Here is a 21,189-nt window from a genome sequence, read left to right as displayed (position 1 = left end):
GTTCCCAGGGGGATGGACCATGCCACAACGCTGATGCGGTGGCACATTCACTAATCTGCTGTGTCTCAACAGTCTGTTCACCTAGTGTCATGGCTGATTCCCCACTCTGGCACTTTGAGTGCAGAAGGTGGAGGCCCACAAGGATTCTAAAAGTGAATACTAGCCACTCCAGGCTTGTATTAAACTCCCAAGGTTACACCTTTTCTCTGACCTTGGATGGGTAAATGCTGCCACCATGCAAGTGCAAAAACCCCTTTAAGAACCCAGGAAGGTGCACTTGGGAATTCCTTCCTGTGGGGTACCCTCAAGCCCTTTCATATCCCCCCCCTCCCCCCGGGGAAGAGCTGAGAAAGAAAACAAAGGAAATCAGCTGTTGCCACCAACTAGTTAAACAACATGTACGCACACCTCTTAGGACACACAAATTCAATCCTGTTCTTAGAAAAGGTAAATTTTATTCAAAACAAAAGGAAAGAAAAAGAAAGAAAATATATCTGAAAACTCAGGCTATTGCTAGATTTAAAAAACCCACTTACAAAAATTCAGAATCGAGAATAGCTTTCTTAAGGTCCAGCTTAAAGGCTACAAGCAAAACAAAAGCATTTGGGCTTAGCACAGAGGAGTCCACAAGTCATAAAGAAATAAACTTAATCATGTCTTCCTAGACATTTTCTGATCTACTTGCGTATCTAGGGTTTCAAATGAGTCGTTTCTAGGTATGATTTGATGATTTTTCATACCTGGCCCATAGCTGCGGCCCTGTCTCCGCTTCTTCCCGAGAACAACAGCCAGACAGACCAAGGGAAAGTTTTTTTCACAATTTTAAAAAGTTCTAGACTTCCCATTGGCTCTTTTGGTCAGGTGCCCACTCCCTTCCTTTTACCTATTCAGGGGGACTTTTTAACCCTTTACAGGTAAAGCAAGTAGAGAACAACTACTAAGAAGGATTTCATAGATGGTTGGCTGGGTGTCCATAAAAGGAAGCTACCCCCCTCCTCTCCTTTCATTTATCACATCTAGTCTGCAGGGTCCAGGAAAGATGATGCTGACAAATCAAGAGGAAGAAAATGCAGCTGTAGCATAATACAGAAATCTTTTCTCCGCTGACCCAGTGGAGCAATGGAAGGATTTGCTGAGTAATCTAAGGGATCAGAGAGCTCCCAGGTTTTGGACCAATACAAGTAAAGAACAGCGCAGACTGGCAGTGGCATACTTAGGCTGTGGGGAAAAGTATACTGTCTGCACTGTAGCTTATTTACTGCCTGCTGGCATGTCCCTCAATCAGGGCAGACGGTGTCTCTGAAACAGCTGCTTGCCTTCCTTCTCAGACATCCAGCAAGGTGCAGCCATGACAGCTGTTCCCTTAGGGGGAGCTGCTTCAGAAGGGTATTTCGGCTCGGAGGGTCTTGCTCTGGAAGGACAAGCCTTAGGCTGTGCATGTGCCGGTCCGCACAGGCATGAGCACCATCTGGTATGAGGTGACTGCTCTGAAGAAGGGGGCAAGGGCGAGTAAGGAGTATCGTTTCTTCTTAAGCCTAATAGGCTAATAGTTAGTCATCCTTTTCCCAGCAGGATCACAGTCATGTCTGTAAGAGCTACAGTATGAAATAATGTCTGTATTAAATAATGTATCACTGAAGCAAACGGTGGTGATTACCTAAGCAATTTCAAAGCTCTGCGAGCCATATCCGAAAAACCAATCTGAGACTCGTTGCCAGGAGGAGTGGGAGAGGGGCTGTCAGCTGCTTCGAGGAACTTTCTGCCTGACATAAAGGACTCAGCCATGTCAGATGCTATAAGGTGCCTTGTAGATGATTGTTTTATCTATGGCTCCAGGTATTTGAAGGAGACAGCTGACAATTAGACCTTTTTGTTTTCTTTTTCATAGTTGACAGCCAAATGTTTTTTTTTTTTAATTTGGGTGTGGGGGTGCATGCATTTGTGTGTGTGTGTGTGTGTGTGTGTGTGTATATTATCTTACATCTACTAGTCTGGCAGCGTCCTGAATGGTTCAAATGAATGTTTAAACAAATACAGAACTGTCTTGCACACTGTAACACCACAGATAAGAGAGCTCTTTCAGTGCTTGCTTAGAAACACTGTAGGGAAATAGTCTTCTTTCTCCTGGAGCTATGAAATTCTAAGAATTGTACAGTTTCTGCTAAGTGTAAGCGGGGGAATGGTCCCGCTATTGTGGGGAAATTTCCTGACTTCTGCACTACCCCGGTGAGGTGGGCTAGCGAAAGGATCTGAGTCCTCGCTCCCACTTCCTTTACCCAGAGGCCTCCCTGCCCTTGAGGGCTCCCCTTTCACTCTCCTGTCTGGCTGAGTCCTCGTAACCCCAACAAGGCTGGGCCCAGGATTCCTGGGGGGCTCGACCCCCAACCCTGCTGTGGTCACCTAGGACAGGGGCTAGGGTGTCCCCACTCCGGGGTACTCTCTCTGCACTGGGCACCTCCCTGACCCACTGATTATTCCATACAATTTAAAGCAAATACAAGTTGTTTAATTAACAATTAATCTAAAGAAAAGAACAAGGAAAAATGGGAAAGGTTAAAGGAAAACACATCACCCCGCTCTGTGGCAGGGAACATCACAACCAGTGTCTCTGGAATGTTAGGGCAGGTCACAGTCTGCTTCTTGTAGGTCCCAGGCCTCCTTCTCAGGCCCAGGCCGTGCTGCAGAGACGCTGCGGGGTGGACACTTGCAATGGTGGTGGCCACACACCTCCGGGCTTTGAGCGGTGGGACCCTTCTTCCCAGCGTCAGCCCCCCGTAGGGTTAAGGTCCCCCTCCCGGTCTGGCCTGCAAGGGCCCTTGTCTGGGGGTGTCTTTCTGTGCTGGGCCCTTTGCCCAGGTTCCCCCTTGGCTGGCCCCACTTGCTCACCACACCTGGCTCTGTGGCTGCACCTCTGCTCCCAGCACAGGATCTGCTCTCCCCGGGCTGCGTCTCTGGCTCTGGATCTGGCACGGTTCTGCTCTCCAGCTCAGCTTGGGCCCCTGCTCTCTCCTTAGCTCGGCCCCACTCAGTCTGACTCAGGCCATTCCAGTTCACACGGAGGACGGGACCCCCTCTGGCCTCCTGACTCCCTGATTAGCCTGCCCGCCCTGTCAATCAGGCTCATCTGGAGCATTGGCCTCTCCCCATGGTTCCTGGGGACTGTCAGTCTCAGGCTCCTGATTTGCCATCGACCCTTCCCCTTTTAGTGCTGGGAGCTAGCCAACCAAAACACCCCCACTGAATGTTAGTAAGGGGGCAACAGTCCCCTTACATAAGTGTAAGCAGAGTCAGGATGAGCTCTACCCTGACATCTGGTGGTGAATTATGGCGAGGGTGGAAAAGAACTCCAGGAGCTGATCTTGTTTGCATAGGCACACCCACTCGCCTGGCATGAAACCACAGCAACTCAAAGTGGTTACTTTGGCTGGTGTGGGATCCCCAGTTTCTCTGTTATTGGGGCAGGAAGAATAAAGTTTTGTTACCCTGATTCTGTGAATCAAGGCCAGTGGAACTGTTGTATGACAGAAGGACTGAGTGAGTCATTCACCATTACCTAAGTAGCATTTGCTTGTCAAGGGGCATGGGTTACAAAACCCAGTGAATTGAGAGAGGATGGGGACAGGTATTTGTACCTGATGGTGTGACCCCCTCCCCGAGGGGGTTGAAACACCAATTGCACTACCTCCTCTCTCCACTGTTGAATGTCAGAGCTAACTTTGATTCCCTTAGGAGTCTAGTTACAGACTGCTGAGCTGAGTTCACTTTGGGTCAATAGTGCACCGGCACTGGGGCTCCCTTACTACTAGCTGAAATCACTAAGAGCTGAAATCACAAAAGAGCTAAAGCTATTTAAGAGCTGAGATCACTGAGGCTGTGTTAACTAGTGGGGGAGCCTGAAGCTATATTGCTAAGCTAACTTAGCTTAGCGGGGGTGAGCGGAGCGGAGCGGCTGGAGGAGCAGCTAGCAGAGCAGAGCCTTGTGGGAGCGGCCCAAGGGACGGCTGGAGCGGAGCGGCGCAGCTCACAGGTCGGTGAGCGGAGCGGCGCAGCTCACAGGTCGGTGAGCGGAGCGGCGCAGCTCACAGGTCGGTGAGCGGAGCGGCGCAGCTCACAGGTCGGTGAGCGGAGCGGAGCAGCTGCCAGAGCAGTTTGTGGGACTGCGGGTGGAGTGGAGCAGTTCGTGGTGAAGGCTGCGGTGGAACCCCACGGAGAAGCAGCCGGGTGGCCTCGGATCACGTAAGGTGCCCCTTAACACCCTGCTCACCCCCCCCCCCCTTTGAACTCTGGGGATGCACTGATCATGGACAGAGACTTTGGGGGGTTGTCGGACTTTTGGGACTTTTGTGATTCTTGGGTCGCTGGTTTCAAGAACCAACGGGAGAGGACACGGCCCAATTTGCTGGGGTGGGTCTTCGCTCATGGTTTGGTCTAAAAACTCTAGTTGTGGTGTTTTTCCCATTTAATGCTGATGTTGTTTACCTCATGTTATTTGTTACACTCAGACTCCGTGCTTGCGAGAGGGGAAGTATTGCCTCTTAGAGGTGCCCAGGGGGTGGTATGTAATTGTCCCAGGTCACTGGGTGGGGGCTCGAGCCGGTTTTGCATTGCGTTATTGAAACGGAACCCCTAGATACAGAACCCGGCCCTTGTTGCTGCCAACTTAGATGGGCAGAAGGGTTACATTTTTGGGGGCTCGTCCGGGATCCCCTGGGTCAGTACCCCTCGCAAGCACCTGTTGAGTGTTCCCCTGCCTTGGGAAACAATTGTGGTTATATTTTGAGGAAATTACTGTTTGTATAATGGCTAATATGTCGGGTTTGTTGGGCCCCGGCCCTGCAGCCTCTAGCTCAGGGGCCACAGCCTCAGCCAATGATTGGAGAAAAGCACTGGGGCAAATATTGGAAAAGGTTGTGTTGTCCCATGCTAGGTCAAACTCTTGTCGTGAGTTAAGGTTATTTGCTGGGGCAGAGGAGTTCGAACCCTGGTTGGAGCATACCACTGAAATGCTGCAGGAGTGGGCCGTACCTGATGCAGAAAAGCGAAGATGTCTGATAGAGAGCCTTAGTGGCCCAGCATTAGATGTGATTCGCACCCTGAAGCTCATTGACCCTGGGGTCAGTGTGAAGGACTGCCTAGAGGCCCTTGATCATACCTTTGGGAGTGTAGAGGGCCCTGAAGACAGTTACTGTAAGTTCCTTAATTCCCGACAGCAAATTGGCGAGAAGATTTCAGCCTATATACAGAGGCTGGAAAGACTGCTTCAGAGAGCTGTCATGAGGGGTGCAGTGACTGCTGAACAGATGGATTGGACCAGACTGGCTCAAATTGTAAGAGGAGCTCAATATCAGAACTCAATTCTACTCCATCTCCGGCTAAGAGAACGACGGGAACATCCCCCAAGTTATTCCCAGCTGATAAAGGAGGTCAGAGAAGAGGAAGAAAGGCAGGCTGCCAGCGAGTTTTGGGAAGCCCAAACATTGGAGCCAGCCGGCACAACACCACTGCAAATGGCCAGTGTACTGATGGTGAGCACCACAGAGGAACTTACCCAACAAGTGCAGGTCCTGACAGAACGGATAGCTGAACTGCAAAGCACCATTGACCAAGCTAAGACTTCCGGGAATAAGGAGCCTCTGACCGTGGCGATGGAGAAGTCAGCATTTAGAGCCACCATCCCATCTGGGCGAAGAGGGAAAGGACAATTCTTCTGCTACCGATGTGGTCAGGATGGACACAGTGCTGCCAAGTGCCATAATGAAGAAAACCCCTCCTTAGTGTATGGAAAGCTGAGGATCAGTTGGGAGAGATCCGGTAGCTGCCAGAGAGTCCAGGGACGGGGACCACCCAGGCCTGCAGGATTTGAAGATTCCCCCAGAAAAGACTGTCCAGCTGGGATCCCCGCAGGACTGATAGGGCCTCGAGCAGAGGTCATGGTGAAGATTGAAGGGGTGGAGTGTAAAGCCGTGCTTGACACTGGATCTCAAGTGACTATTATATTTCAGTCATTCTACCAACAAATGCTTAGGCACCTGCCTATACAGCCACTGACTGGCGTTGGTCTGTGTGGCCTCAGCATGGATGAATACCCCTACCAAGGGTATGTCATAGTGCACCTGGAATTCCCAGAGGAGGTTGCTGGGGTAAGAGAAGAGGTGGACACAGCTGCATTAATATGCCCTGACCCTAAAGGGACCTCTGATGTGTCTGTGCTGATAGGGACCAACTCCAGTCTCTTCAAGGTGCTCGCGGATTACTGCAGACGACGGGCTGGGGACCAGTACCTGAATACCCTGATGATCCATACGCTTTGTGCTGAAGCCTATAGGAAGATTGAGGGTGCTAAAAAGGAGACATCTGAGCTACCGATTGGGGCGCTGAAGTACATGGGCACAACCCCGTTAGTAGTGCCTGCAAGGACGGAGCAAGAAGTGCTTGTCATGAGTACTCGGCTGAAAGGCAGTAAAGGGGCATTAGCAATGGTAGAGCAGCCGGTTGAAGGAGAGCTCCCGGAAGGAGTGCTGGTCCCCAGTGGAGTCATAACCCTACCTGCTGAAGCCCAGGAAAAGGTGACTATACTGATTGCTAATGAAACAAGTCGAGATGTTGTTGTGAAGCAAGGACAAAAGATAGCGTATCTCTTTGAGCCTGAATCAATTGTAAAACCCCAGTGTGAGACTCAAGTTCCGCCAATAGACCCTGCAAAGTTTGACTTTGGAGATTCACCGTTGTCCGAGGAGTGGAAAGATCGCCTGAGGAGGAAACTTTGTGAAAGATCCAAGGTGTTCTCATTGCATGAGTGGGATGTGGGATGTGCAAAAGGAGTAGAGCACAACATCAGACTACATGACTCTCGACCTTTCAGGGAGAGATCTAGGAGGATTGCCCTCTCCGAGATGGAAGATGTGCGACAACATCTTCAGGAGCTGGCTGCGAATGGCATCATTACAGAGTCCCGCAGCCCATATGCCTCACCCATTGTGGTGGTCCGTAAAAAGAATGGGAAAATCCGGATGTGTATTGACTACCGCACCCTAAACCGCCGTACTGTGGTTGACCAGTACACAATGCCTCGAGTCCAAGATGCCTTAGACTGTTTGCTGGGAAGCCAGTGGTTCTCTGTGTTGGATCTTCGGAGTGGATACTACCAGATCCCTCTGGGTGAAGCAGATAAGGAGAAGACAGCCTTCATCTGCCCATTAGGGTTTTATCAGTTTGAACGCATGCCCCAAGGGATCTCTGGAGCACCTGCCACATTTCAACGTCTTATGGAGAAAGTTGTGGGAGACATGAATTTACTGCAAGTGTTAGTTTATTTGGATGACCTGATAGTGTTTGGAAGAACCTTGGAGGAGCATGAAGAAAGACTTCTTAAAGTGCTTGATAGGTTAGAGGATTATGGTTTGAAGCTCTCAATTGACAAATGCCAGTTCTGCAGGACCTCAGTGAAGTATGTGGGTCACATCATGTCCCAAGAGGGTGTGAGTACTGAGCCCGATAAAATAGAAGCCCTCACTACATGGCCATGTCCAAGTAACTACAGAGAACTCAAGACCTTTCTTGGGTTTAGTGGCTACTATCGCAGATTTGTGAAAAACTATGCTACGATTGTAAAACCTCTGAATGATCTTACCAGGGGATACCAGTCCAGCAGGAACAAATCTAAGACCAAGAATAAGGGAAGGTCCCCAAAGCCTCCTGTGCAGAGACACTATGGCCCCTTCGAACCATTTGGGCCACGGTGGGATGAGAGATGTGAAAGGGCTTTTCGAGAAATCATTACTTGCCTAACTCATGCTCCAGTCCTAGTCTTTGCTGACCCAAGCAAGCCATTTATCCTGCATACTGATGCCAGTTTGGAGGGTCTGGGAGCAGTACTGTACCAGGAAGTGGAAGGAAGACGTAAACCTGTAGCCTTTGCCAGCCGAGGACTGTCTGATAGTGAAACTCGCTATCCCACCCACAAGCTGGAGTTCTTGGCCTTGAAATGGGCCATCACTGAGAAATTTCGAGACTACTTATATGGTGCTCAGTTCCAGGTGTGGACAGACAACAACCCACTGACCTATGTGTTAACAAGTGCTAAGCTGGATGCTACAGGGCAAAGATGGGTGGCCGCTTTGGCTAGCTATGACTTCAGCATTCAATACCGATCAGGGAGAAGCAATGTAGATGCAGATGCATTGTCCAGGCGTCCACAGGCACCAGGAGTTGCTGTGATACCCACAGATGGAGTGAGGGCTATTTGCAGTGTGAGTCGCCGGGAGCCAGAGTCCCATGAGAGTCTTCATGGATGTGCTGCAGAAGCTTTGGGCCTGCCCCCTGAATGCGTGCCTTCTGCTTCAGTGAACTATATTGCGTTGGACCAATCTCCTTTGCCCATGCTCAATGCGGCTGACTGGCAGGAAGCCCAGCTGCAAGATATTGGCATTCGTGATACACTACTTGCCAAAAGGGAGAGGCGAAGCCCAGCTGTAGTTGTCCCACCTAACCCGGAGGGTAAACTACTATTGAGAGAATGGACCAAACTAAAACTGATTCAGGGAGTGCTACATCGAGTGACCACAGACCCTTTACAAAAGCAACGAGCACAGCTAGTGCTGCCAAAAGAGTACAGAGCCCTGGCCATGAGGGCCCTGCATGATGACTTTGGACATTTAGGGATGGAGAGGACCCTGGAACTTCTTCTATTGGCCCCGGATGGCTGAAGATGTTCGTAGGAAATGTGAGACATGCGCTCGATGTGTTCAAAGGAAAACTCTGCCCACGAGGGCTGCATATCTCAAGAACATCACCAGCACCAAACCTTTGGAACTGGTATGCATCGATTTCTTGTCTTTAGAAGTAGACAAGAGGAATATTGGGAACATTCTAGTAGTGACTGACCATTATACACGATATGCGCAGGCATATCCCACGCGTGATCAGAGGGCCACCACGGTTGCTCGAGTACTGTGGGAGAAATATTTCTCAGTTTATGGATTTCCAGCCCGGATACACTCGGATCAAGGGCGGGACTTTGAGAGTCATCTTCTGAAGGAGGTGCTGAGGATAGCGGGAATTAAGAAGTCTAGAACAACGCCTTATCACCCGCAAGGTGATCCTCAGCCAGAGAGGTTCAACCGAACCCTATTAGATATGTTGGGGACTTTGCGACCAGAGCAGAAAGCAACCTGGAGCCAACATGTTGCATATCTGGTGCACGCCTACAATGCCACAAAGAATGATGCTACAGGAGTCACCCCATATCTCTTAATGTTTGGACGAGAACCAAGATTACCCATAGACCTGTGCTTTGGTGTATCAGAGGATGGAGATAGCTATGAAACTCATCAGCAATATGTATCCCGACTGAGAGAAAAGCTGCGGGATGCTTATCACTTAGCTACATCTGCGGCTCGGAAGAACGCCGACCGCAACAAACATCGATATGATGCTAGGGTACGTCTGCAAGAACTCCAGCCGGGGGACAGAGTTCTGCTGCGAAATTTGGGTATTGCTGGCAAACACAAGATAGCCGACAGATGGAAGGCAATACCTTACTTGGTGATGGAAAAGCTAGGAGACCTGCCGGTCTACAAGATCAAACCTGAAGAGGGTCCAGGGCAGACAAAGACAGTGCATAGAAACCTTTTGCTCCCTGTGGGGGAATTGGTAGGCACCCCGTATGAGATGGGCCACAACAGGGCAACTGGGCAGAACGAAGGTGCTGGACCAAAGCCGCCCTCCAACGTGGACAGCCAGCCCCATGCAGCTAACCTACCCCCATGCAGCCCATCTGAGAGTGAGTCTGAGGAGGAAGAGACAACCATGGTGTACCCTGGGATGGAGACAAGATTTCAGTCTCGATCGGCTGAATCAACAGAGAGCTCCTCTTCTTCCACCCTAAACCCCATGGCAGAAGTATTTAGGCCCATTCCTGACACCCCTGAGCCACTGGTGGGACCCCCATGTGATGACACACCCAGGTTATTGGACAGTGGAGACATACAGGTGGAGGATGTCCTGGGCACCTTGGACCCTCCACTGTTAGAACTAGAAATGCAGGGGCCTATGCCAGTAGCCGAGGGACCCTCAAAGAAAACCTCTCCATCCATCGGTCAAGAGGCTGTCCCGCCCACCACAGCAACAGAGATTCTCAATAGACGAGACAGGGTAATAAGACCAGTAAAACGGTTGACTTATGATGCACCTGGGGTAACTAGTGAGGAACCAATATGTTTAGCACACAGGCTTGTGGAAGCTAAAGTGGGCTATCTGAGGCCCTTTGGAGGGAACCAGTGAGTTGTTATAATAGGGAGTGTGATTTGTCGGGACGACAAATTTTCGGCTGGGGGGAGGATGTAAGCAGAGTCAGGATGAGCTCTACCCTGACATCTGGTGGTGAATTATGGCGAGGGTGGAAAAGAACTCCAGGGGCTGATCTTGTTTGCATAGGCACACCCACTCGCCTGGCATGAAACCACAGCAACTCAAAGTGGTTACTTTGGCTGGTGTGGGATCCCCAGTTTCTCTGTTATTGGGGCAGGAAGAATAAAGTTTTGTTACCCTGATTCTGTGAATCAAGGCCAGTGGAACTGTTGTATGACAGAAGGACTGAGTGAGTCATTCACCATTACCTAAGTAGCATTTGCTTGTCAAGGGGCATGGGTTACAAAACCCAGTGAATTGAGAGAGGATGGGGACAGGTATTTGTACCTGATGGTGTGACCCCCTCCCCGAGGGGGTTGAAACACCAATTGCACTACCTCCTCTCTCCACTGTTGAATGTCAGAGCTAACTTTGATTCCCTTAGGAGTCTAGTTACAGACTGCTGAGCTGAGTTCACTTTGGGTCAATAGTGCACCGGCACTGGGGCTCCCTTACTACTAGCTGAAATCACTAAGAGCTGAAATCACAAAAGAGCTAAAGCTATTTAAGAGCTGAGATCACTGAGGCTGTGTTAACTAGTGGGGGAGCCTGAAGCTATATTGCTAAGCTAACTTAGCTTAGCGGGGGTGAGCGGAGCGGAGCGGCTCACAGGTTGGTGAGCGGAGCGGCTGGAGGAGCAGCTAGCAGAGCAGAGCCTTGTGGGAGCGGCCCAAGGGACGGCTGGAGCGGAGCGGCGCAGCTCACAGGTCGGTGAGCGGAGCGGCGCAGCTCACAGGTCGGTGAGCGGAGCGGCGCAGCTCACAGGTCGGTGAGCGGAGCGGCGCAGCTCACAGGTCGGTGAGCGGAGCGGAGCAGCTGCCAGAGCAGTTTGTGGGACTGCGGGTGGAGTGGAGCAGTTCGTGGTGAAGGCTGCGGTGGAACCCCACGGAGAAGCAGCCGGGTGGCCTCGGATCACGTAAGGTGCCCCTTAACACCCTGCTCACCCCCCCCCTTTGAACTCTGGGGATGCACTGATCATGGACAGAGACTTTGGGGGGTTGTCGGACTTTTGGGACTTTTGTGATTCTTGGGTTGTTGGACCCAAGAGACTTTGGGATTGGTGGACTTTTGGGACTTTGGTGATTCTTGGGTCGCTGGTTTCAAGAACCAACGGGAGAGGACACGGCCCAATTTGCTGGGGTGGGTCTTCGCTCATGGTTTGGTCTAAAAACTCTAGTTGTGGCGTTTTTCCCATTTAATGCTGATGTTGTTTACCTCATGTTATTAAACATTTTCTGTTACACTCAGACTCCGTGCTTGCGAGAGGGGAAGTATTGCCTCTTAGAGGTGCCCAGGGGGTGGTATGTAATTGTCCCAGGTCACTGGGTGGGGGCTCGAGCCGGTTTTGCATTGCGTTATTGAAACGGAACCCCTAGATACAGAACCCGGCCCTTGTTGCTGCCAACTTAGATGGGCAGAAGGGTTACATAAGGAAAGAGAGTCCCAGAGTTTGATTCATAAATGTCCATGCAAGCACTGTGTGATTTGTGCTGCTAAACTTTTTTGTGGGCTCCCTTACTGTTAACCCTACAGCTGGGCCAACAGAATAGAATCTGTTTTGAATTCTAGCTATTGAATACCGGAAGCCAGTCCAAGAGTGAACCCCAGGCTGAGAACTGCTTGCATAAAAAAATTGTATCAAATAATCCTGAAGAAGGAACTTGCTCACAGAAATTATGATCTTTCTGTGGGTATTTTGTGAACTGGAAAAGAATGATCCAATCAAACAAATCAAGTAATAATATAAAAGGAGTGGTAATTCGCATGCATATTGTATAGCTGCAATTTATGGCTGAAAAGGTAAATAATAGTTTATATGAGACACTCATGATATTGGCCTGGGTTCTCAGTAGTAATGGAGAGTGGTAGCTGCAAAAAGTTGTTCTCTGATTCAGGACTGTCCAGCTCCAGTGCAAATTAGAGCTGCCCGGGGCAGCCCTGACTCATTCAACTGGTGTAATGACCTTTAGGGACCTTACACCAATGGACAATCAGGTGCAGCAGAGTGCTGATCTGCCACATGCCCTTCCCACCCTGCCCCACCCATGATCTGCTCCAGAAATCCCAACATGTGTCCTCTTATGCCAGAGGAGGGGGGCACAGGTGTGATAGGAGGCAGTGGAGCAATGGGATGTTTCTTTTCACAGAGAAAATTCTCTACTTCCCGTTTCCAGACTAGTGAATCTGTCTCATTTTTGTGACAACAAGGCCCATTTAGGCAGTTAAATGATCGGAGTAAATGGTGTTTGAGGGATGAATATGGGACTTTGAGGCTCTTATTACATTAGGGGGTTCTAAAGCCCTGACAGTTCACTCCTGCACTTGAAAAGTGTCATCAGAAAAGCTGAAGAGCAGAAGGCACTAGACTGACTGACTGTAATGAACAAGGAAAATCCTGCGCCATGAAAGGACCTGGGCTAGTTGATCCATAAGATCAAACGGCCAGGACTAGAACTCTGGACTCACAGACACTTGCTCAAGTGACAAGACCACACCACTCCTTAGTTTATCATAAGGCCTGTCACAGCAGTTCCCTATCAGTCCAGTAAATAGTGGTTGGAGTAATTACAGAATTGGGGTGAAGTAATACCAGCCCGTGTTGGAAGGATAAGGGATTACGTTAGAGGGAATTTTTGCTGTTCTGATGTGTTGAGAAAAATACATAACAGTGATTGTTCTTCTAAAATTAAAAAATAATGAAATGTATTGTCATGCAACATCTCTCATGAGCTATCACAGGTTTGCTCCCTGTACAGGAACTGAGATATCAGCTTGTGACAAAGTGAGCTCTGGGAATGGCTGTAGAGGCTTGCTTCCTTCAAGGGAGCAGAATGGAAACGTAGGGAGACTGTTTTTCTTGATCCTTTGCCAGCTGACTAACCATTTGGGAGGATGGGGGCATGGCCATGCACGATCTAGCAACCTTTGAGGTACAGCCCCAGCATGTGTATTCCTTCCTGGGAAAATGTTTGTGTGTGTTCACGTTTCTGGGCCTGCTCCTACCACCTTGACTCACATGAGACTGCAGTGGGACTCCTGCACTTGTGTATTTGAGGTATGCATATGAGCGAGGACCAGACATGCCAAACCCGTGGAAAAAAAATGCAGAAATTGGGCTTGTTTTTGGCTTAATTGGCTTGTGAGTTGCTTGTTGGCTAGTTTTTGGCTTGTAGCTTGTTTGGCCTGTTGCTTGTTTTTTTTTTTTGATCGGCTCCCAGCAACAGGAGCGGGGGTGGGGGGGGGCAAGCAGGGGTAAGGGGTGGAGAGGGTCAGGGATGCACAGCTGGCCCACCATCCCAGGCAGCATGCCGGGGGGATCTAGTCGCATAGAGTGTTGGGATTCTTAGGGATTGGCTTGTTTTGGCCTTGTTTTGAAATGGGATTAGCTTGATTTTTGGCTTATTGTGAACATCGGGGTGCTTATTTACCGCGTGAAAGTTGGCAGCTGTGGTGAGGATTGCAAATTTGGGGCTTATATGTTTGTCTGTGTCTATGTTACCATTCCGATGAGTCATCCAGAGCTTGATTGGAGGTCTTACGTAATTTTTTTTGAGATGCTTATGTAATATTTGGCACTTTTCAGACTGCACTGAAAATTATTACAGGTGGAGATTTTCATTAGTTTCAAAGGGAATTAAGCCTCCAAATCCCTTAGTCATAGCTCAGGTCAAATCTTGAGGTCCTTAATTGGAAAAATTTGCACTGAAGTCAATGGGTGTTTGCCTGAGTAAAGTGTAAGCAGAGAAGTAGGATAAAGGCACACACAAAGTGCTGTGTGCATGGTATGTGGGCTTTGCACACAATCTGCATATGTCATGTTCTGTACAATCTATCATAGTGGTATTGCATACTAGCGGGGTCCCTCTAATTAATATACTATAATAAACTCTTAGTATGTAATGATTAAGAAGAAATCATGCATAAAGAAATCACTAGTAGATGATCGCATTGGCAAAATTATAACTCAGTTATATTGCAGTCCCATTTATTTTCTGTTAGGTTTAATCACTACTAATAATTCAGTCTGGGATAATTAATCTTTGCTGATCAAAGTACAGGAAAGAACTGAAGTACTGTAACAGCATCATAATGAGATAAGGTGCTGATGGAGCAGAATTGTTCAAAATGCTCACTTATATGGAGAGTTTTGAAGATGGCCTGATAGGCACACAATCAATCAGCACATGTTTATTATCAGATGGTAGGTCCTGCTCAGGTTCTATGGTGATGGGGTCCTATGAGTACCAAGATAGACAGATGTTAATAGCTAGGACCAGCTCATGCCATCCATCAGGAAAAACCAGTGGGGGAGAGATCTGGGGAAAAGGCCATTCAAAGTTCCCCACCTTGTTTCCTTTGAATTGTTCCATTAGTGGGAAGGGCAGGGTTTTCTCCACGGAAGGAGTGGGAAGTCCCATTCCCAAACTCTGTGGATTACCCATGACTTGCAAAAGGCCCTGGCCATCAGCATGGAGGTTCTGTTAGGGTTACCATATTTCAGCGAGCAAAAAAGAGGACGGGAGGAGCCCCGCCCTAGCCCCGCCCCTGCCCCTCCCACTTCCCGCCCCCCCCTGACCTCCCAACCCTCCCCCCGTTCCTTGTCCCCTGACTACCCCCTCCTGGGACCCCTGCCCCTAACTGCCCCCCAGGACTATCTAAGCCTCCCTGCCTCTTGTCCCCTGACTGCCCCAACCTTTATCCACACCCCCACCCCCAGACAGACCCCTGGGACTCCCACGCCCCATCCAACCACTCCCCACCCACTGACAGCCCCCCCCAGAACTCCCAACCCATCTAAACCCCTCTGCTCCCTGTCCCCTGACTGCTCCGATCCCTCTCCGCACTCCTGCCCCCTGACAGCCCCCCCCAGAACTCCCAACCCATCTAAACCCCTCTGCTCCCTGTCCCCTGACTGCTCCGATCCCTCTCCGCACTCCTGCCCCCTGACAGCCCCCCCCAGAACTCCCAACCCATCTAAACCCCTCTGCTCCCTGTCCCCTGACTGCTCCGATCCCTCTCTCCACTCCTGCCCCCTGACAGCTCCCCCCCAGAACTCCCAGCCCCCTACCCCCCCCCGCTCCTTGTCCCCTAACTGCCCCCTCCTAAGACCCCCCCCAACTGCCCCCCAGGACCCTACCCCCTACCTGTACCCTGACTGCCCAAAACTTTCTCCACTGCCCCCAAAAAGCCCCCCCTGTTTCTTGACCTCCACCTCCAGAACCTTCCTGCCCCCTGACCTCCTTACCCTGCTGCTCAGAATAGAGTGTTGGGCTCTGTGCAGCCGAGCCGGACACGTGGCTGAGCTCCCGAGCACAACAAAACCCGGTCTGGCCCTGCACAACAAAACCCGGTCTGGCCCTGCACAGTGTTGCCGGACTGGGCTGCAAGGCAGCTGCTGGCTCAGAATGCAGGGCGGATCCGGCTCCTCTACAGCTGCTCCCGAGTCCAGCCCGGGACTTCCCTGCAGCCCTCCCAGCCACTCTCTGCTAATCCCGGACATTGTGAGAGCTTTGCAAATTCCCCCCGGACGCTATTTTTAGCACACAAAAGGAGGACATGTCCGGGGAAATCCGGACGTATGGTAACCCTAGGTTCTGTTCTTATGCAGGGGCTTTCTCCTACTCTCCCTGTTATGGCTTCTCCTAACAGCTGCTGCCCATGGCATCTCCCCCTCTTAAAGGGGTGGGGGTAGATGGTTCGTAATGCACAGCAAGCACTAGTCAGGAGTTAGTACAGCTGTAAATTGAGTGAGGATGAGAATTAGGACTCAGCCGTAAACAGAGTAAGGTTGGACTGCACTCTTGGTATTCTGTCTACCCCTTCCCTGACTCCTCTGCCATCATGGGTCCAGGAACAGGGTGGGTGGATGTTTGCACTGTTCTGTTTGGCCAGGTGGGCTAAATATTGTGTATATAATAGGTACGTGTTGGAGTTACAAGGCAGGAGTCCATGCTACACTGCAGTAGTGTAGGGTTTTAAGATGACTGCTTAAAAAGCTCAACAAGCCTAATTTGTTTAGTTTGGGTTCATTTATTTTAATTTTTCAGGGAAGTGCTTTTTGAGGGACTTTGATCTGAAAGTGGGTGTCTGTTTTCAAAGGGCCAAAAAACCTTTTCACATCTGAATATTGTGTTTAAAATTCTTTTGATATTCCCTTCTATTGACTCTGTCACTGAACATCAGCAATATTTTTTTAAAAAACCACACATTAAAAGTAGACAGTATTTAGAGTGATCAACAGCTTTGGAATTAAACAGTGAATTAAAAGCAGAACTCCATCAATTCTTCTGCTGCTAAAACATTTCCATGGTGGGTTTGCCTTTATCATCTAGAATAAAGAATATATTCAGAGAACACCAAATAGCTGGCAATAGGCCAGAGGCATTGGCTGTAGGACAATTAGCACAAGTGGGATCCCCCCTCCCCCCAAAAAAACATCAAAAAAACCCCAAACAAAAAACCCCAAGGCTTCCGGAAATAGACATGAATAAGAAATATTTTTAACATGCACTTTAACTTATTGGTTTGATCCAAATGCTTGCCTCTTATTCCTCTTGGTTGGAAATGCGGTCTTGTATTACTTGGTTAGCTTTGCTTTCTTCAGTCATTAGTTTCCCCCTTGAGTTATAGGACTAGTACAATATTGTATTTGTTGTCTCCATCATCTTTAAGACTATTTTTGTTCCGTTTATAACACATAAAACAAGGCCTCAGTAGTAGTCACAAAGATAGGCTGCTTTCTTCTAATCCTTCAGCTCTCCCTCCATACACAACTTTAATTAGCCACGAGGATTTAAGCCTTTACATTCCAAGGCTTGCTATAGTCAAACTAATCATTAAAAGGAGATATTTAAATGGCTAAAAATCCCCTTTTAAGGATAATTTTTGATATTTAAAAGTACCAGGCCCCTTTCAGTATCATATGCTGTAGATCTACTCTTGTGTATTATCAAGAAGAATATTTTAATCCTTCAACAGAAACATGACACCATAAAGCCTTGACTATTGAAAATAATGCAACTTTTGCTAGTCTGTTTGAAGGATTGGGACTGTCCTTCAGTTTACACTAGCTGAGTGTCTGGCTCTATCATTCCTACCCCACTAGCACAGAACTTTGATGTGACAGCCTCCATGTTGGCCAACATCAGGGATTCAACCGCAGACTGACAAAGCTGAACTCATCTGAATGTTTCATAGTTTGAGTTAAGGAGCCAGATTTGGAACAGATTTACATCCTCTGTGGCTCAGAAACAGATGTAACATATCCTGATCAGTGGGTCACATACGTCTTCTACACAGGACGTAGGACAAGTGCTAACTTATGTGACACACAGCTGCTCAGAAAACTCCCCCCCCCCCCGGAGAAAATGTCAATGAAAATGGATTTTTTTTTTACCACTAACAAAATGCACAGAAAATTTTGACTGTTGAAAACCTGAAAACCAAAAGTTTTCCTTAGGAAAATCAAAATGAGATGTTTTGGTTTGGGTTGGTCGAATCATGGTGGCTTATAGGAGCTGGAGTTCAGATGTCTTTCCCCATGATGCATCACGCTCTCCTCTCTTCCTGATCTGTCATGGTGCATCATCAGAGTCACATAGCTGTGGTGCATTGTGGGAGAGTTAGTTCAGCTGGAAAATCTGGTCCATAGAGGAGAATGAGGGTATGAGGCATGGAAAGGACAGCTCTCATATGGCACTACGTGGCTCAGGAGGGCATGCTTAAATGTGGAACCGACCCAAAATGAAATATTTCTATTCAAGAATGTCAAAACATCTCATTTTGATTGCAAATGTTAGGAAAAAAATTGTTGGACACTTACTAAATGGAAGCTTCAGGGGTTTTTTTGTCCAAAACTCAGAAACATTTCCATTTTTGAGTGTTCAGTGTTTTGATGAGGAGCTGATATTTTCCCACAGAAAGCAGATGCTTTTCACAAAAAAAGGGTTAACCGAAAACCTAATTTTCAGGCAAAAAAACAGTTTTGCCACTATCTTGGCCAAGGCACCAGGGATTGACTCGGGGATCTATAGAACTGAAAACGTAACTCTACAGCTTAAGTTAGCAGGTGTTACGTGTCCCACTCTGTCTGAGTGGGTATGTTACACCCGCTAGATAAAGATGTAGATCTTATGTGTTCAGCTTATGGACACTTTCAGTGTCTTGGCTGACCTTATCTTGGCTGACAGAGCTGTATGGAGGCAGAAGACTTCTGTCAGGTGGGTAGGGTTTCCCTCCATGGGAAGGATTCAGCAGAAACTCCACAAGAGGAACCAGACAGACATTTCCCTCCCTTCGCCCTCTATGTTTTTCCACACACAAAGCAATGATCATGTCCTGAATAATCATAGAATCTCAAGGTTGAAAGGGACCTGATGAGGTCATCTAGTCCAACCCCCTGCTCAAAGCAGGACCAATCCCCAGACCGATTTTTGCCCCAGATCCGTAAATGGCCCCATCAAGGATTGAACTCACAACCCTGGGTTTAGTAGGCTAATGCTCAAACCACTGAGCTATCCCTCCCCCCAAACACAAGCAACCATCCTCTGTGGAAAAACATAGAGGGCGAAGGGTGGGAAATATCTGTCTGGTTCCTCTTGTGGAGTTTATGCTGAATCCTTCCTGTGGAGGGAAACCCTACTCACCTGACAGAAGTCTAATGCCTCCATGACAGTTCTGTTCCCTGGCCGTCCTCCGTCTCTCACTGGAGACTGATGCCAGGGATTCTAGAAGGATGGTTGCCTCCAGGACTTCATTAAAGGCTGTATTACCTTTTGTACCTTGAGCTCCAGTCCCAGCTCACTCACACTGTGCCCCTTTAAGACTTTACTCCATCTTTGCAATTCCCATGTAGGGAGCCTCCAGGAAGCTCGCAGACTCTGTCTATAAGTGCCCCCGTGGGCTATCTGGCAGCTCAGAATAACGGTAGCACAGCATTCTGCCCTATCTTCTGCCATTGCCTATTTTGGGGGTTGCATAGAGGTGGCATAGAGCCCTCCCAGCAGCTCTAATCTGCCCAAGGAACCCCCACATGCCCAGGGTACGCCTAAGGAGCCATTTCTGCCCCCTTTACCACCCCTTCATACCGCAGGGGTGAAAGGGAGAGTCAAGCCCAAGACTTACAGGGGAGGGAAGACTTGAACATTGACTTAGACTCTAAAACCCGATTGTAATCTTTTAAACTGTAGTGTCCTTTATGAAAGAGCAGGTAATTATCCGTTGGATTACTAGGAAATTAAAACTATCTGGAAAACTGCTACCTGTGCTCAGAGAAACGGCACTGGGAATATTGGCCCTAGAATAATTCCTCCTCTGAGCTAGCACAAGGTCATGGAGCACTGAAACTGCTGGCAGGGGAGGGTAGAACGGTATACTTTTGTTTCTGCCATAGATTATTGCTGTTCTGTCTCTCTAGGTGCTTCTGCAGCTCCCGTCACCTTGATATCCGAATGCCTACTGAGGGTTTCTTCATACCACGTTATAATCCTTTAACATTTCTGTCCCATTTTCATGAATTACCTGAGGCCCATGGGTATGTCAGTAGTTAATCATCACGAGCCAGATCTTCAGCTGGTGCATACAGGTATGGCTGCACTGATTTCAATGATTTATGCCAGCTGAAGGTCTGGCCCCATGTTCTTAATAGAAATAATCACCTCTGTGTTTTACTGCAGACTTGAGCCGAGCCAGATGAGCCCAAGCTACTTGATAAATTGACACACAACAGGCTACTTTTGAGCAATGTCAGGATCGGGAGGTGCGACAAACCAGCCCAGTCCGCTGGGAAATTGAGCAGGTGGAAGAAATATGTGTGTGACTCATTCTGTTGTTCCCTATTGCACTTCCTAGGGTGGTTTGTCATCTAAGAACCTGCAGTGTGGGGAGATCCCTGTAATTCCTTTGGGGGGAGGGGCGAGTCGAGGCCCTTGCCCTGGTTTGAAGCTTTGTATTTCTTTGCTTTTGTCATGGTGTTTTTGGCACAGCTGCAAGTTAAACAGTTTGCTTCTGTCAATTTATTTTAAAAACAGAAACAAGTTAAAGGGAGTTGTGTTTTAGAGACAAAATATGACCTATCATCTATTTCAAAATGGCTTGCCTGGTATATTTGGGGAGGTGCAGAGGGCTCCGGAAGTGGCAATGCGGGTGCAACTTGGAAACAGCAATGGTGAGGATCCTCTGCTAACCAGCTCCACCAGCCATTGACTCATGCAGAGCAGGGATGCGGGAGCTGTGGGTGCTAGTCTAGCCTGAGGGTTGCAGAGGAAGATTTCTTCTTCTCCAGCTTACCTGCACGCAACCTGGCGGATTAGATTTCCTGGATTTGCTCTTTTATGCGGTTGGAAATTGGGGATTTTGCATGGTCTGTTGTGGATTTAATTGAGCACTGCTTTAGCAGCTAGTCATGCAAAATATCTATCGGAATGCAAAAATATGAAAGGGAAAGTATTTGTGCTCACAGTTGCATGTTAACCAACATCTGCTGAGCTGCTTAATATCTTCAGGTCTTGTATCTGTGCCCATCATGTGCATTCTAAAAACAAGCCTGTGACCTGAGGTGTCTCGGGGTGCCCACACTGGAATTGCCAACGTCCGAGCAAGCTGCGAAAAGGAGAGATGATTCCCCCCAAACCAGTTAACACTGTAGTTAAATTCACCAACCAGTCACATACTGTGCTCCTGACCTCCCACACTGGTTATCAACAAGCAGAAGGAAAAAAAAGAAATCACACAGCCCCCTTTATTGCATTCCGGTCTCTGGCTCCCAATTAGCAAATAGGTCCA

The 21,189-nt window shown here is 48.7% G+C and overlaps 1 long non-coding RNA gene across 2 annotated transcripts in view; it reads left to right on the top strand.

Annotated features, from left to right (window-relative positions):
• Nucleotides 1-20,974, top strand: part of LOC135983219 (uncharacterized) — a 121,931-nt gene extending 100,957 nt beyond the window's left edge. For both annotated transcript variants that reach the window (XR_010600798.1, XR_010600797.1), the window contains exons 2-3: nucleotides 19,823-19,990; nucleotides 20,082-20,974. This is a non-coding gene — a long non-coding RNA (uncharacterized LOC135983219). The remainder of the gene's footprint in view (nucleotides 1-19,822; nucleotides 19,991-20,081) is intronic.
• The last annotated feature ends 215 nt before the right edge of the window (nucleotides 20,975-21,189 follow it).

This window comes from Chrysemys picta, chromosome 4 (genome assembly GCF_011386835.1).
Source record: "Chrysemys picta bellii isolate R12L10 chromosome 4, ASM1138683v2, whole genome shotgun sequence".
Taxonomy (NCBI): domain Eukaryota; kingdom Metazoa; phylum Chordata; order Testudines; family Emydidae; genus Chrysemys; species Chrysemys picta.
The sequence above is the reverse complement of the archived record's forward strand: the minus strand, read 5'-3'. Positions and strand labels throughout refer to the sequence as shown.